The sequence below is a fragment of the Pristiophorus japonicus genome, chromosome 2 (assembly GCF_044704955.1).
Source record: "Pristiophorus japonicus isolate sPriJap1 chromosome 2, sPriJap1.hap1, whole genome shotgun sequence".
Lineage (NCBI taxonomy): Eukaryota > Metazoa > Chordata > Chondrichthyes > Pristiophoridae > Pristiophorus > Pristiophorus japonicus.
In genome coordinates, this window is record NC_091978.1 from 316221231 (window position 1) to 316238668 (window position 17438).

A 17438-nucleotide genomic window follows, 5' to 3' on the forward strand; every position below is an offset into this window, starting at 1 on the left:
CTCATCTCTGGAATCAGCCTAGTGAATCGTCTCTGTATCCCCTCCAAAGCTAGTACATCCTTCCTTAAGTAAGGTGACCAAAACTGCACGCAGTACTCCAGGTGCGGCCTCACCAATACCCTATACAGTTGCAGAAGGACCTCCCTGCTTTTGTACTCCATCCCTCTCGCAATGAAGGCCAACATTCCATTCGCCTTCCTGATTACCTGCTGCACCTGCAAACTAACTTTTTGGGATTCATGCACAAGGACCCCCAGGTCCCTCTGCACCGCAGCATGTTGTAATTTCTCCCCATTCAAATAATACTCCCTTTTACTGTTTTTTTTTCCAAGGTGGATGACCTCACACTTTCCAACATTGTATTCCATCTGCCAAACCTTAGCCCATTCACTTAACCTATCTTAATCTCTTTGCAGCCTCTCTGTGTCCTCTACACAACCCCATAGAAATTATGCCCTATTGTTCTCGACTCTCCAGCCAGGGGAAACATCCTCTCAGCATCTACCCTGCTACAAACATAGAAACATAGAAAATAGGTGCAGGAGCAGGCCATTCGGTCCTTTGAGCCTGCACCACCATTCAATATGATCATGGCTGATCATACAACTTCAGTACCCCACTCCTGCCTTCTCTCCATACCCCTTGATCCCTTTAGCCATGGGGGCAACATCTAACTCCCTTTTGAATATATCCAACGAACTGTGGTAGAGAATTTCACAGGTTCACAATTCTCTGGGTGAAAATGTTTCTCCTCATCTCGGTCCGAAATGGCTTACCCCTTATCCTTAGACTGTGACCTCTGGTTTTGGACTTTCCCAACATCGTGAACATTCTTTCTGCATCTAACCTGTCCAATCCCGTCAGAATTTTATATGCTTCTATGAGATCCCCTCTCATTCTTCTAAATTCCAGTGAATATAAGCTTAGTCAATCCAGTCTTTCTTCATATGTCAGTCCTGCTATCCCGGGAATCAGTCTGGTGAACCTTCGCTGTACTCCCTCAATAGCAAGAACGTCCTTCCTCAGATTAGGAGACCAAAACTGCACAAAATACTCAAGGTGTGGTCTCACCAAGGCCCTGTACAACTGCATCAAGACCTCCCTGCTCCTATACTCAAATCCTCTCGCTATGAAGGCCAACATGCCATTTGCTTTCTTTACAGCCTGAAGTACCTGTACGCCTGATGTACCATGGCACCCAGGTCTCGTTGCACCTCCCCTTTTAGTAATCTGTCACCATTCAGATAATAATCTGCCTTCCTGTTTTTGCCACCAAAGTGGATAACCTCACACTTATCCACATTTAAGGCTTTTGACAAGGTCCCACACAAGAGATTGGTGTGCAAAATCAAAGCACATGGTATTGGGGATAATATACTGAAGTGGATAGAGAACTGGTTGGCAGACAGAAAGCAGAGAGTCGGGATAAATGTGTCTTTTTCAGAATGGCAGGCAGTGACTAGTGGAGTGACGCAGGGCTCAGTGCTGCAACTCCAGCTCTTTATAATATACATCAATGATTTGGATGAAGGAATTGAGTGTAATAGAAACATAGGAACATAGAAACATAGAAAGTAGGTGCAGGAGTAGACCATTCGGCCCTTCGAGCCTGCACCGCCATTCAATGAGTTCATGGCTGAACATGCAACTTCAGTACCCCATTCCTGCTTTCTCGCCAAATCCCTTGATCCTTTTAGTAGTAAGGACGACATCTAACTCCTTTTTGAATATATTTAATGAATTGGCCTCAACAACTTTCTGTGGTAGAGAATTCCACAGGTTCACCACTCTCTGGGTGAAGAAGTTTCTCCAAGTTTGTAAATGACACTAAACTGGGTGGCGGTGTGTGTTGTGAGGAGGATGCTAAGAGGCTGCAGGGTGACTTGGACAGGTTAGGTGAGTGGGCAAATGCATGGCAGATGTAGTATAATGTAGATAAATGTGAGGTTATCCACTTTGAGGGCAAAAACGCGAAGACAGAATATTATCTGAATTGTGGCAGATTAGGAAAAGGGAAGGTGCAACGAGACCTGGGTGTCATGGTTCATCAGTCATTGAAAGTCGGCATACAGGTACAGCAGGTGGTGAAGAAGGCAAATAGTATGTTGGCCTTCATAACTAGGGGATTTGAGTATAGGAGCAGGAAGGTCTTACTGCTGTTGTACAGGGCCTTAGTGAGGCCTCACCTGGAATATTGTGTTCAGTTTTGGTCTCCTAATCTGAGGAAGGATGTTCTTGCTCTTGAGGGAGGGCAGCAAAGGTTCATTAGACTGATTCCCAGGATGGCAGGACTGACATATGAGGAGAGACTGGATCAACTGGGCCTTTATACATTGGAGTTTAGAAGGGTGAGAGGGGATCTCATAGAAACATACACGATTCTGACGGGTCGGGATAGGTTAGATGTGGGTAGATTATTCCCGATGTTGGGGAAGTCCAGAAGTAGGGGACACAGTCTTAGAATAAGGGGTAGGCCATTTAGGACTGAGATGAAGAGAAACTTTTTCACTCAGAGAGTTTGTTAACCTGTAGAATTCCCTGCCGCAGGTTCATTGCCAGTTCAATTCTAGTTCATTGGATATATTCAAGAGGGTGTTAGATATGGCCTTTACGGCTAAGGGGATCAAGGGGTATGGAGAGAAAGCAGGAAAGGGGTACTGAGGGAATGATCAGCCATGATCTTATTGAATGGTGGTGCAGGCTTGAAGGGCCGAATGGCCTGCTCCTGCACCTATTTTCTATGTTTCTATGTTTCTATACTGCATCTGCCATGCATTTGCCCACTCACCTAACCTATCCAAGTCATCCTGCAGCCTCTTAGCATACTCCTCATAGCTCACACTGCCACCCAGCTTAGTGTCATCTGCAAACTTGGAGATATTACATTAAATTCCTTTATCTAAATCATTAATATATAATGTAAAAAGCTGGGGTCGCAGCAGAGAACCTGGCAGTACCCCACTAGTCACTGCCTGCCATTCTGAAAAGGATCCATTTATCCCCACTCTTTGCTTCCTGTCTGCCAACCAGTTCTCTATCCACGTCAATACATTACCTCCAATGCCATGTGCCTTAATTTTGCACACTAATCTCTTGTGAGGGACCTTGTCAAGAGCTTTTGAAAGTCCATATATACCACATCCACTGGTTCGCCCTTATCTACTCTACTAGTTACATCTTCAAAAAATTCTAGAAGATTTGTCAAGCATGATTTCCCTTTCATAAATCCATGCTGAATTGGACCGATCCTGTCACTGCTTTCCAAATGCGCTCCTATTACATCTTTAATAATTGATTCCAGCATTTTCCCCACTATTGATGTCAGGCTAACCGGTCTATAATTCCCGGTTTTCTCTCTCCCTCCTTTTTTAAAAAGTGGTGTTACATTAGCTACCCTCCAGTCCATGGGAACTGATCCAGAGTCGATAGACTGTTGGAAAATGATCACCAATGCATCCACTATTTCTAGGGCCACTTCCTTGAGCACTCTGGGATGCAGACTATCAGGCCCAGGGGATTTATCGGCCTTCAATCCCATCAATTTCCCTTACACCATTTTCTGACTAATAAGGATTTCCCTCAGTTCCCTCAGTTCCCCCTTCTCGCGAGACCCTCGGCCCCCTAGTATTTTCGGGAGGTTATTCGTGTCTTCCTTAGTGACGACAGAACCAAAGTATTTGTTCAATTGGTCTGCCATTTCCTTGTTCCCCATTATGAATTCACCTGCTTCTGACTGCAAGGGACTTACATTAGTCTTCACTAATCTTTTTCTCTTCACATATCTATAGAAGCTTTCGCAGTCAGTTTTTATGTTCCCTGCAAGCTTACTCTCATACTTTATTTTCCCCCTCCAAATTAAACCCTGAGTCCTGCTCTGCTAAATTCTAAATTTATCCCAGTCTTCAGGTTGGCTGCTTTTTCTGGCCAATTTATATGCCTCTTCCTTGGATTTAACACTATCCCTAATTTTCCTTGTTAGCCACAGTTGAGCCACCTTCCCCGTTTTATTTTTATGCCAGACAGGGATGTACAATTGTTGTAGTTCATCCATGTGATCTTTAAATGTTTGCCATTGCCTATCTATCGTCAACCATTTAAGTATCATTCGCCAATCTATCCTAGCCAATTCACATCTCATACCATCGAAGTTACCTTTATTTAAGTTCAGGACCCTAGTCTCTGAGTTAATTGTGTCACTCTCCATCTTAATGAAGAATTCTACCATATAATGGTCACTCTTCCCCAAGAGGCCTCGCACAACAAGATTGCTAATTAATCCTCTCTCATTACACATCACCCAGTCTAGGATGGCCAGCTCTCTAGTTGCTTCCTCAACATATTGGTCTCGAAATCCATCCCTTTTACACTCAAGGAAATCCTCCTCCACAGTATTGCTACCAGTTTGGTTAGCCCAATCTATATGTAGATTAAAGTCACCCATGATAACTGCTGTATCTTTATTGCATGCATCCCTAATTTCCTGTTTGATGCCACCCCCAACCTCACTACTATTGTTTGGTGGTCTGTACACAAGTCCCACTATCGTTTTCTGCCCTTTGGTGTTTCGCAGCTCTCCCCATATAGATTTCACATCATCCAAGCTAATGTCCTTCCTTACTATTGTGTTAATCTCCTCTTTAACCAGTAACGCTACCTTACCTCCTTTTCCTTTCTGTCTATCCTTTCTGAATATTGAATACCCCTGGATGTGGCGTTCCCAGCCTTGGTTACCCTGGAGCCATGTCTCCGTAATCCCAATTACATCATATCCGTTAACAGCTATCTGCGCTGTTAATTCATCCACCTTATTACGAATGCTCCTCGCATTGAGATTCATATCCTTCAGGCTTGTTTTTTTAACAATCTTTGGCCTTTTAGAATTATGCTGTATTGTGGTGCTTTTTGATTTTTGCCCTTGATTTCTCTGCCCTCCACTCTTACTTTTCTCTTTCCTACCTTTTGCTTCTGCCCCCTTTTTACTTCCCTCTGCCTTCCTGCATGATTCCCACCCCCCTGCCATATTAGTTTAACCCCTCCCCAACAGCACTAGCAAACACTCACCCTAGGATATCGGTTCCAGTCCTGCCCAGGTGCAGACCGTCTGGTTTGTACTGGTCCCACCTCCCCCAGAACCGGTTCCAATGTCCCAGGAATTTGAATCCCTCCCCCTTGCACCATTCCTCAAGCCACGTATTCATCTGAACTATCCTGCTATTTCAACTCTGACTAGCACGTGGCACTGGTAGCAATCCTGAGATTACTACCTTTGAGGTCCTACCTTTTAATTTAACTCCTCGCTCCCTAAATTCAGCTTGTAGGACCTCCTCCATTTTTTACTTATGTCGTTGGTACCTATATGCACGATGACAGCTGGCTGTTCACCACCCCCCCCCCCTCCAGAATGCCCTGCAGCCGCTCCGAGAAATCCCCTTCAGAATCTTATCATCATCATAGGCGGTCCCTCGAACGAGGATGACTTGCTTCCATGAGTTCACAGGTGTTTCAATGAAGGACCCGATGTTCCAGTCCTGAATTCCAATTGAGGGGGTGGAAGATGCCTGTGTATGAATTTTTTTTAACGTGTGGGGACCGATACACACCAGCCACCACACGGGCTTGACAGAGCTAGGCCTTTATCCAGTGGCAAGGATTAACCAGGACGACTGGAAACCTGCTCTGCTGCACGGACCTAGCACGGACACATATCGCAGTGTGGGCTGGCCACTGTTGCCCCTGGGCCCTCGGCTCTTCTGGGCCCCATACCCTCATCTGTCACACCTCCGCCATGTTCTCTCACCACTCCTCCGCCATAAACAATCATCGCATCTTGCCACAAACACTCGCCATTCATCTGCCCCGACCTTCCCACTCCTCTGTACCTGGACCCTGCCGATGTTCCTGCCCACGCTCCAAAACGGTGACCAGGATTTTGATGACGTCATCCAGTCGCCCATCTCAAAATCGTCGCACACTTGGAGCAGCTCGCGCTGGAGGTTGAAGTGGTACGCCGCTCCAGCTCTTTTATAGCCCGACCTGCGGAGCTGTTCTCTCGCAGGTAGGGGAGCCACGACACCACACAGCCAACAGACAGGAATAAGCCCTCCCCACCCCAAGATTAGCAATGCAAAGGAATGTAGAACAGTTTAAAATAGAAGGTCTTGTGAAGTACAAAGCTGCCTATATCCTGACCTGACAGGGTCAGAGGGTCATGACCCCACCCCCTCAAAGCCAGTAAGGCGTCACGGGGTCATAACCCCCCCGTCACTTTGTATGTCAGGACTTGACTAAAACCATGGAGGGATCATAGCTGAGCTAACCTGACGCTCAAACGCACATACATAACAGCAAGGATCATTGGGTGCAGGAACCCTGACTGACGTTAACCCTGTTCTGAGGTTATACCCAAAACATTAATATTTCATCCTTTAAGTGCAGAAGCTCTCTGACCTGTTGCAAGTTTCCAGAATGTTCTCGGTTCCAGATTGCCAGCATCTGTAGTATTTTGTCTTATTGTTCAATTCAGTGTGTGTGTGTGTGTGTGTGTGTGTGTGTGACAGTCCCACCCTCAGCTGTGTATTTACTGTCTGGCACCTCAATTCTCCACCCACCTTTCCACCCATTCCGCTTCCCTATCCCGGATACCTTAGACCACAGATTAAAAAAATAAACCCCGTGTATCTGAATAGTGCCCTCTGAGCAAACTGAGCAAATAAATTAGGTAATTTAGTGTTGCAATTTAAATTTCTGGATATCCCAATTTAAAATAAATGGCCAATGACAGCCTTGCCCTGTGAGCCAGTCCCTGGATATGAAGGTGGACAGTGAAATCAGCAGCTCTTAACGTAGAACCGTTACTCTGGATTGCTCTCTGTTGCCATACGTGTATTCCGAGGGATGAAAAACGCACAGGTCTGGGTGGTGGGGTGGGATGGGGCTTGTGTTTCTAGGGGGTGGGGGGAGGGGGGGGGCGGAAGGTGCCTGCTTGGTTGTGTGGAAAGTATTTTTATCTAAGCTGATACCATACGGTATTTGTGTGCCTTTTGATTAAAATGGAGTCCTGGCCCTTCCAGAACTTTCTGCATTTTAGCAGTCAGCTTGCATAAACAGCTAAACCTGCTGTGAGATGGCTGATGGCCATCAGACAGCTAGGAGACAAGTCATGCTGAGACAAGTAAACCCCATGGTGCTCTCCTATTGTCTACACTACAGGAGTTCCATGTCACCCCACCCTTATCTTCTAGCCATTATTTCTTTCCGAGACCTCATCCATTTGATGCAAACAGATAAACTGACCAGGAAATTGAAACAATCCTGACACAATACAAGACAGGTGATAGCCCATTACCTATGACTCATGGAGTAATGGCCGTTTGGCTTTCTGATAACCCTGACAAAAGGAAATATCTGGACACCATGTCAGGACCAGGATATAGTAATTAACTCTTTATCTGTATTCACTGACTGTGAGACAGAGCAATACACAGGGAGAGGCCAGAACTTTGGTTTTACTGTATAAATATCTTGTTAAACTGAACCATTTCGGAGGTGTTCACTTAGCCCTTGACTGAGTGAAACCTACCCCTTGCGAGCAAGTAAATTAAAAAGGAAACTTCTACCGGAGCTGTAAGTGTCGGAGTCATTCTTTTCGGAGGTCGAGATTTCGACAGTTGCTTGGAGTTATTTTAATTGCTCTCCCTAAAGATTATCACTGTGATGATCTTTGTGTTCTGACGAGCTGTGCAATATATAAACCCGGTGGGTCAGGGCAGCTTGTAATCTGTGCTGTCTTCCTTCAAGCTCTGATAAATTGCGGAGTGACCGCTTAGCTTCAGTTCGTCCTTTGCTCACCTTTCTCCAACCCACCACCCCCACTCCCTATCCCAGCAACACCCTGCAACACAAGAACCTGTTAAAGGGCCAACGCACTGAGTTAATGGTGTCATTAACATTTTCGGTTCTTCCCCGCCCCCCCCCCCATACAGCTGGTCTCTGTTCAAGGCCCCTCCGCCCTCCCTTACTCTGCCCTGACCCCCTTGATCAGAATGTGGGACCGACCATTGCCTTTTGTACATAATGCTGTGTTTGCAACATGACTAACTGCAGATGGACCAACGAGGGAGGGAGCAGTACTCAGTAATGATGGACCCTGTGGACATCCCACCCTCCTGCCTCCTGCCTGTGACCAGGATCTTCACGCCTCCGGGTCAGGTAAGAGTAGGCGGGGGTCGGGGGGAAGGAATCGGCTGTTGATACAATCACACAGCTCGGAGGGAGGCCATTCGGCCCATCGTGTCCATGCTGGCTCTTTGAAAGAGCAATCCAATTAATCCTGCTGCTATGGATTGCGACGGAAAAAATCCTGGGTGTTTAAAAATAAAAACACAAAAGAAGTGCCTCTTGGGAAGAAACATTTGGTTATGAAACTCAGGTTCAGTTGAGACACGAGGCCGACTCTTGAACAGAGGCTCAGAAAGGAATAGTTTCATTGCAACAAATCAAAAATAAAACCAGTTACCGTCTCGTTCGACTGCTTAAAAATTAATCGAAAAAACTGGCCCACTTACCAAAAATAAAAATAAAATTCAATGACTGAGGTGTTCGTGAGGGGAGCATTTAATGTTCAACATTCCCTGTTCCCTCCCCACTGATATCTAGGATCCTTAACACCTATTCAGCGAATACCTGGGACATCTTTGGAATAACCCTCCTTGTAAAAGAATCTTATACGTTTCTATGAGATCACCTCTCATTCTTCTAAACTCCAGCAAGTAGAGGCCCATTCTACTCAATCCCTTCTCATATGACAAGCCTCTCATCCCAGGAATCAATCTGGTGAACCTTCATTGCACCGCATCCAAGACAAGTATATCCTTCCTCAGATAAGGAGACTGAAACCGGTGCACAGTACTTCTGGTATGGTCTCACCAAAACTCTGTACAATTCTAGCAAGACCTCTTAGGGCTGAAATTGTCCCCCCCCCCGCCTGAAATGGGGCGCACGCACCACATTTGAGCGTCCCATACCGCCGATATGGATGGGGTGGTATTAAGAGGAAAATTCCACTTTTTCGGGCCCAAAATGGAGTGGAGTGGTAATGATTGATGGTAAGGGTTGCTTTCAGCGGTGTGGCAGCGGAGTGCTGTTTGCTCTGCGACATTCCCCTCCTAACCATTAGATGCTAAACTTTCATGCTAACGATGCAGCTGTTCCCTGGCTTTCTTAAAGTTTTGCAGCTGTGTCTTGAGTTTGTTCTGACCTGCATTCAAGGAGATGGCTGCAAGGGGAGGTTTGAGGAGGACCACCGCTTCAGCGACGCAGAACTTGAGACTCTAATGGAAGCTGTGGAGGGAAGGAGCCGGATACTCTTCCTGAAAGTGGTGGGAGATTGCGGAGGAGGTTTTGGGGACCTCCATTCTTCAATCAATGCAGGAAAAGGCTCACCGACTTTATTCGATTGATGAAAGTGAGTACATGTTCCTCTAACTCCTCACGTTACATCTGCCACACTCTCCTTTACCTTAGCTTGTTTCTCACCAACACTACTAAGTAGCTGAAGTGCCTGTTGCTTGCTAGGCCTGTATGTGTACACACTCACAATGGAGGGTGCCTTGCAGCTGAGATTCACAGCTGCATGTAATAGATCCAGACTTGCACTCGTTGCCACGGCCGCTTGAAACTGCCACTTACCAACCCTTCATTGCTTTGCAGGCCAAGGGGGCACACAACTGTGCCGACCAACAAGCCACAGGTGGGGGGCGAATCCCAAAATGTGCCGTTCTTGAGGAGAGGGTGCAGCGGCTAGCGGGCGTTCACATTGGTCTCCCTGTGGCTGCTGGTTGCTCCGATGGTGCTGGGTGCAGCATGTGTAAGTGAAGGCCTTTGTGCAATGCCATCTCTCCCTCACAGTTCATTGGCCTACCTGGTTATTGCTTCTGTTTCTGTGCAAGCTGCTTGGTGCATGGTACAATGCGGCTCCTCACCCTGACGGCAGCCCTTTTATGCTTGCAGCTGGGACCCCGAGTGGGAGCAAAGTGGCTGCTGGTTGCTCCAATGTCGCTGGGGGCAGCATGGTAAGTGACTGCAATGCCATCTCTCCCTCGCAGTGCAATGGCCTACCTGGCTATTGCTTATGCTTCTGCACATGCTGCTTGGTGCATGGTGCAATGCGGCTCCTCACCCTCACAGCACCCCTTCTCCCTTTTATGATTCCAGATGATACCCCTAGTGTATTCATGAGCGACACAGATACCCTTGACGCAACTGGCAGCCACAGTCAGGATGAGACGGTTGACACTCTCGATGATGTTGGGGGCATCTCGGATGACGGACATGGAGAGGTGGAGAGCTTTGCCAGCAACAGTGCATCACTGCTTCATACAGTCCCACACACCAACTCAGATACTGGGAGTACGCGGTCGGGTAACATAGGTTTACGAGAGGGGTCTGCACTGGGTGAAGCACCGGGGCCTAGCGAGCTGCAGCATGGTGAAGGGCAAAGGGAACCTCGGGTGCCATCTCTCCGGGGTGCAAGTGCGCAGCCGAGACCTGCTGAGAAGGGTTCAGACGAGCTGAGAAGGGTGGAGGCTGTGCAAGCGGAACTGTTGGTGGCAATGCAAGGGGTGCAGGAGAGGCTGTCGCAAGTGGTCAGGAGCATGGCGGAGTCCGCCTCCCGCATTGTCAGCAGCTCTGTGCACACCATGAGGACCATCATTGTGAGTGTGCACATGATGGTGGAATCCCAGAGTGCGATGATGCGTCTCTTGACCGAGCTGACAGCTGCCACTGCAGCACAGGCACGAGGGAACGAGCATGGCTGTGCTTCTTTGGACAGGATGGCTGCTGCCCTGGAAGCTCTGATTGCTCTCATGCACTCTGGGCAACAGGTCACAGAGCATCTGACTGCTGTCGTCTCTGGTGGCTTCCAGAGTGTGGCTGCTGTCATGCAGTCTCAGCTGGAGACTATGCAAGATCTGACTGCTGCCATTGCGGCTGGGTCCACCACGGTCATCAGGGGGCCTAACGGTGCCACCCCACTCTGCCGACCTGTGCTCCAGCAACTTGGTGGGGGAGGTGGGTTGCTGCCCCGGGAGGGGGTTGGCGCTGGCTCCTCCGACCAGGATACTGATGTGGGCTCGCTGGTTCACAGCAGCCCTGAGCCGAGACCTGCCACTCAGCAATTTCTGCCACCCATGGCTTCGCCCCAGCCACTTCTGACTGAAGGCGCACAGGAGGATGTGGCCTAGTCTGCAGCCGGCCCTTCCAGGGACAGAGCTGGTCAAGGACGTCCAAAAAGAACATCTGTAGCTTCCTCTACAGGCACACAGCAGCCTTCCCAAAGCCAGGAGGCAGCCACTGCAGCGTGGTGTAAGGATAGATAAGAGGGGTAATAAGAAGTTGCACAAGGGTGATAATTAATTATGTGAATGTTTTGGAAACCCATTGTTTGAGTTCTAATAAATCGTTATTTTGTGTTTCGAATTTGTGATCAGGTCTCTCATTTCACTGTGCGGGAATGATGTGTGAGAGGGCTCACAGTTTGGACCATGGACATGGCCAGATGCAGACTCAACTGGGCATTCAGTTATGTGAAACACGCAGCTATGAGATGGCTTTGTGCTTCCCTTGCAGGGTCACGATGGCAACGCCACCTCCTGTGTGGCTGGCCACCCGCATCCTGCTCCCCATCCTGTGCCTCCTCCTACTACTCCTCCTCCTCCACAGGTGCTATTGCTGCCTCGTCATCCAATGGCTGCGTCCTCATGATGGCCAGGTTGTGGAGCATGAGGCACACCACCACGAATATGGAGACACGCTCAGGCGAGTATTGCAGCACACCCCCTGAGTGGTCCATGTTATGTATGTAAACTTTACTAATGTGAAGACTAGCCACCAGGGAGCGCAACTGTGGAAGACCCACCTGCACAACCCGGGCAAGTAGTATAAAAGGCAGTCTACCATGCTGCTTCCTCACTCTGGAGTGACATTAAAGAGACCAAGATCACAACAGTTTGAGCTTACAGTACACAGTCTTGTGGAGTTATTCTGAACATAACAATTGGCGACAAGTAACAGATCACGAACTTTCACACGGTTCTGGCTGCCGTTGGTATTTTTGAGAGATTTGTTGCGGGTAATAATTGGGAAGCCTTCATTGAGCATCTTGACCAGTACTTCATGGCCAACGAGCTGGATACGGAAGAGACCACGGTCAAGTGCAGGGCGAATCTCCTCACCGTTTGCGGGTCCACGATATATGGCCTCATCAAAAATTAAAGCAATGGAGAAGACATATGCAGAGTTGTGCAGGCTGGCTCGGGAACACCTCAAGCAGAAGGAGAGCATCTTAATGGCCAGGTATCGCTTTTATATGCACCATCGCTCCGAGGACCAGGACGTGGCGAGCTATGTCACCGACCTAAGACGCCTTGCGGGACCATGCGAAGTTGCTGGATTTTTGGGGAAAATGTTTCGGGACTTTTTGTGCTTGGAATTGGCCACGAGGTCATTCTTCGCAAACTGCTGTCTGCCGAATCCCTAGATCTAAGCAAGGCCATCACGATAGCCCAGGCTTTCAGGTCCACGAACGATAACACTAAACAGATATCTTTGCAGCATCGAAGCTCACTGGCAAGTACTGTGCATAAAATAACACCTTCAGCAGGCAGAACTGTACATGGCAGGGCTGACACGCCTACAGAGGCCAGACCTAGGGTGACTCAGAGTCCGCTGTGGGGCGTGAATGCGAATCCATTAACACCATGTTGGTGCTGTGGGGGTAATCATCGAGCCCATCAATGTCGATTCAAGCACTACGTGTGCAAGGGCTGTGGAACAATGGGGCACCTCCAGCGAATGTGCACCATGTGGCAGAGTCGGCAGAGGATGACCGTTCTGGCGTGGATCACGCTGAACAAGTAAGAGAGGCAACTCAACCCGAAGAGGAAGTGTATGGGCTACACAACTTCACCACCAAAAGCCCTCCGATAATGTTAAAAGTCAAATTAAACGACATTTCAGTTTCCATGGAATTGGACACAGGGGCGAGTTGGTCAATTATGAGCCAGAAAGCTTTTGAGAAACTGTGGGGCAACAAGCCACAAAGGCCAAAACTAAGCCCGATCCACGCCAAGCTGCGCACTTACACCAAAGAGCTCATACCTGTCATTCGCAGTGCAGCAGTGAAGGTATCGTACGATGGAACTGTGCATGATTTACCACTATGGATTGTACCAGGCGATGGCCCAACGCTGTTTGGCAGAAGCTGGCTAGGAAAGATTCGATGGAACTGAGACGACATCAAAGCACTGTCTTCGGTGAATGACGCCTCGTAAGCCCAAGTGCTAAACAAATTCCCGTCGTTAGTCGAACCAGGCATCGGCAACTTCACAGGCACCAAAGTGCAGATCCATCTAGTCCCTGATGCACGACCCATTCATCACAAGGCCCGAGCGGTTCCATACATGATGCAAGAGAAAGTCGAGATCAGCTGGACAGACTTCAATGAGAGGGGATCATATTGCCAGTCGAGTTCAACGAGTGGGCCAGTCCAATTGTTCCGGTGTTGAAAAGCGATGGGACAGTCAGAATCTGCGGGGACTACAAGGTAACGATCAACCGAGTCTCGTTACAGGACCAGTACCCACTACCCAATGCGGATGAACTGTTTGCAATGCTAGCAGCGGGGAAGGCGTTCACCAAGCTGGATCTAACCTCTGCTTACATGACACAGGAGCTGGCTGAACCTTCTAAAAAAATTGACGTGCATCAACACACATAAAGGACTATTCATATACCACGGATGCTCTTTTGGGATTCGCTCGGCTGTGGCCATCTTCCAGGGGAACATGGAGAGTCTGCTGAAATCGGTTTCGCGCACCGTGGTGTTTCAAGATGACATCCTGATCACGGGTCGCAACACCACTGAATATTTGCACAACCTGGAAGAGGTTCTAAAGCGACTGGACAGAGTGGGACTCAGGCTGAAACGCTCCAAGTGTGTTTTCCTGGCGCCAGAGGTCGAATTTCTGGAGAGAAAGATTGCGGCAGACGGCATCAGACACATGGACTCCAAGACAGAGGCCATCAAGAATGCACCCAGACCACAGAATGTGACGGAGCTGCGTTCGTTCCTGGGACTCCTCAACTATTTTAGTAACTTTCTACCGGGGTTGAACACTTTGCTGGAACCCTTGCATTTATTGCTACGCAAAGGTGACGACTGAGTTTGGGATAAATCACAAGAGACAGTCTTTAATAAGGCCAGAAACCTTTATGTTCTAACAAGTTACTTGTATTATATGACCCATGTAAACGTTTAGTACTAGCTTGTGATGCATCTTCGTACGGGGTTGGTTGTGTGTTACAGCAAGCCAATGTGTCAGGCAAACTGCAACCGGTTGCACATGCATCCAGAAGCTTATCTAAGGCTGAAAGAGCCTAGAGAATGGTTGAGAAAGAAGCATTAGCATGCGTATACGGGGTTAAGAAAATGCACTAATACCTATTTGGACTCCGGTTCGAGCTCGAAACCGACCACAAGCCGCTCATTTCGCTATTCTCAGAAAGCAAAGGTATTAACACCAATGCTTCATCCCTCATCCAAAGATGGGCACTAACATTATCTGGGTATGACTATGTAGAATTTACTAATATTTTGCAAAGATTCCTTGTACCTTTCCCCTGCAGAGGAGAAGAATCCCTTTTTGGACTTGTAAAATGGAAGGAAAAACATTGGGACACAAATGAGTTTAAAGGGCAGACGAGGCCTGCAGGGGATAAAAGGGCATAAATTCATGGAGACTCCTCCCCCCCCCCCCCCAAGTGTTTGGATTCATAGGAAAGGGAATTTAATTTGGAACTCGATGAACATTTTGGCTTCCGAGGAAAAAGTCTGAGGAAGATACCTAAGAGCTTTACAAGTTTAAGATCTCTAAAGGAACATGTTGGAACAGACTGCCAGAACAGAGGGTGGGACTTCACTCAGGAATTGGGTATTGGAGCTAATTCAATTTGTCTGGGAGAATGAGTCAATCAATAACTAACAAGAACTGTGAGGCATAAAAATTCGCTCCACAGGACATCCACAAGAGCTATCAGGCTAATCACCAGAGACCATTAGTGGCATGCATGTGCAAATAGGCCTATAGAAATCACGGGCCCAGCCAAACGGCCCAAGAGTTTAAACACTGCTTCAACAATGCTAACCAGTAATTTTCCACATGACCACATCATAATCAAATTACTGCTGAACGAGCCCGCCAAATTCTGACAAGGAAGAGAGCTCAAAACTAATGAGCAGCTCCATTGAAACAAAGAGCTGGGCCAGATTTGGCGGGAGATAAGGAAGCCTTTTTGGGGTATATCTATTCCCAGTTTTACAAGGGAAGGAAAAAGCAGCAGGAGATGGGGAGTGAAGAAATGGAGTAGTGGAGAAAACTACAAGAAACCATCAAGGACCGACCAAGCACGCCGACAGCAAGAGGCCCACGAAATGGAAGGTAGTCAGCAACCAAATTGACAACCCAGTCCACCACAACCAGCGAAACGACCAACCGAAACCAACTCAGCAAAAACCGAAGAATAGACATTTATTTCCACTCTACATTCTACTTCTGAATGACCAACGGGTGAGAAATTACCTAAAAGGACTAACTAAAACTATTCCTAACCAAAGAAAGTGGGTACTTACCCCATACATCCAAAACGCGACTTGCTGCATCAGCGGACTCACCCCAACCGAAGACTACGCAGTCCGACGTCCTCTCCTCCATCCGTAGGTATGGCTCGCCTAGAAGGCAAAGTGCAGCGAACCCCGAAACCGCGATTCACCGGCAACTGTCAAAAGGAATTGGTGAGCATAGCCGCTGAACCCCCAGAGCTATGACTTAGTTAGTTACGGGAATTGAGAGGGGGAGGCTGGGATAACTTGTGTAAATGTATCTGCATTCTCCTCTTTGCCCCATTTAGAGTTTAAGCTGTATTCTTTTCCCCATAGGCTGTATTTTGACAATTTATTCAATGTGTTGTACCCCTCAGTGTGTATTGGTATCACTATTCTGTGTGTGTTATTAAAGGTGTGCCTTTTACTTCTTTTTAAACACAACAAAGCCATACCTGCTTCCTACCTTGAAACCGATTTTCTGTCCAAGTCTGTCACAGTCCCTTCATAATTCCAGAATCTAGAACCAAGGGTGTGGGAGCGATTCGAAACCGCTCATATAAGGTCAGAAGGGAAAGCTGACCCCCTGAAAACCACCTCTTACAGATAATGGCGACCACGAAGGAACTCTGGGGCAAGGGACGTGATAAGAGAGAGACTGGTTTCAGGAAAAGAAGCAAAATGGAAGAGGGGATTTCCTCGTATGTGTTTAAGAGGGTAAATGTGGCGAAGGAGTGGGTACTCGATCTATTGTATGCTGAGTGTCCAGAAGACAGTGCAGCTCAATGGATTGAGAGCAAGGACCATAAAAGGTCGATAGAGAAGGCCATTTGGCTAGTTTGCCTTCAGCGACAGATCTGGCTTCGAGATGAGGAGAATGAGAAATTAAAGGCAAAAGAGAGGTCCAGCGCAAGGGCCACAGTCGGGGAAAGGCTGTGGACAGAGGTGGGACAGTTAAAAGAAAGCAGAGAGCTCACTAAAGAAAGGCACAAAACCCAACTGGACCCTTTACAGTGTCAGATTATTGAAGCCAAGAATAGCAAACTGGCGTTGCAGAAAGAGAATTCCTGCCTCGCCAAGCAAGTTAAAGATTTCGGGGAGAGGGTGAGAGACATTCAGGTAGCCTATAAGGTAGCCAGTACCAGGGAATTTGAGGCAGGAGACCACGGCCCTTGCCAGCAGCAGATCCAAAGCTTGAACCTTGTTCTATCCCGGGCTAAAGGCAACGTGTGCCTGGTAAACCCGGGTTTAGCCCAGGAACACCTGGTAGAGCAAGGAGAAACTCCTCAGTCACCGCCTGCAGCTCCCGGGAATGGCCCAGAGCAGCAGGGATGTCAGCCAGAGTGCGGGGCAGGCAAGGATTGCAAACTACCAACACCGGAGGCCCCGAGTTTTAACTCGGTTTGGCAGCAGGGGGAAGCGGGCGAGCCAATACAAGAAGGACCGGAACCAGGGCCAATGCATCCGGTCCGGCAGCAGACGTTTGGCCCGCCTGACGCCAATGGGGCAGCAGGACCCCTAGAAAGCAACTTCGTAGTCCCCCACAACACCCAAAAACTGAGGGCTACGATAGGCCACCTAAGTAAGCTCACCCAACAGGGGGATCCCTCGGTACACTTCTTGGAAGTGGTACACACAGGGGATATTAACGGGTGCGACGATTCAGAGCAGGCTAAGCTGTTGCTCTTCTCGCTAGACACCAAGCTGTGCCATTCCCTCTCTGCAGACAGCAGAAAGGGGTGAAACACGTACGCTGTGGTTAAGGAGGAGGTTCTAGAGG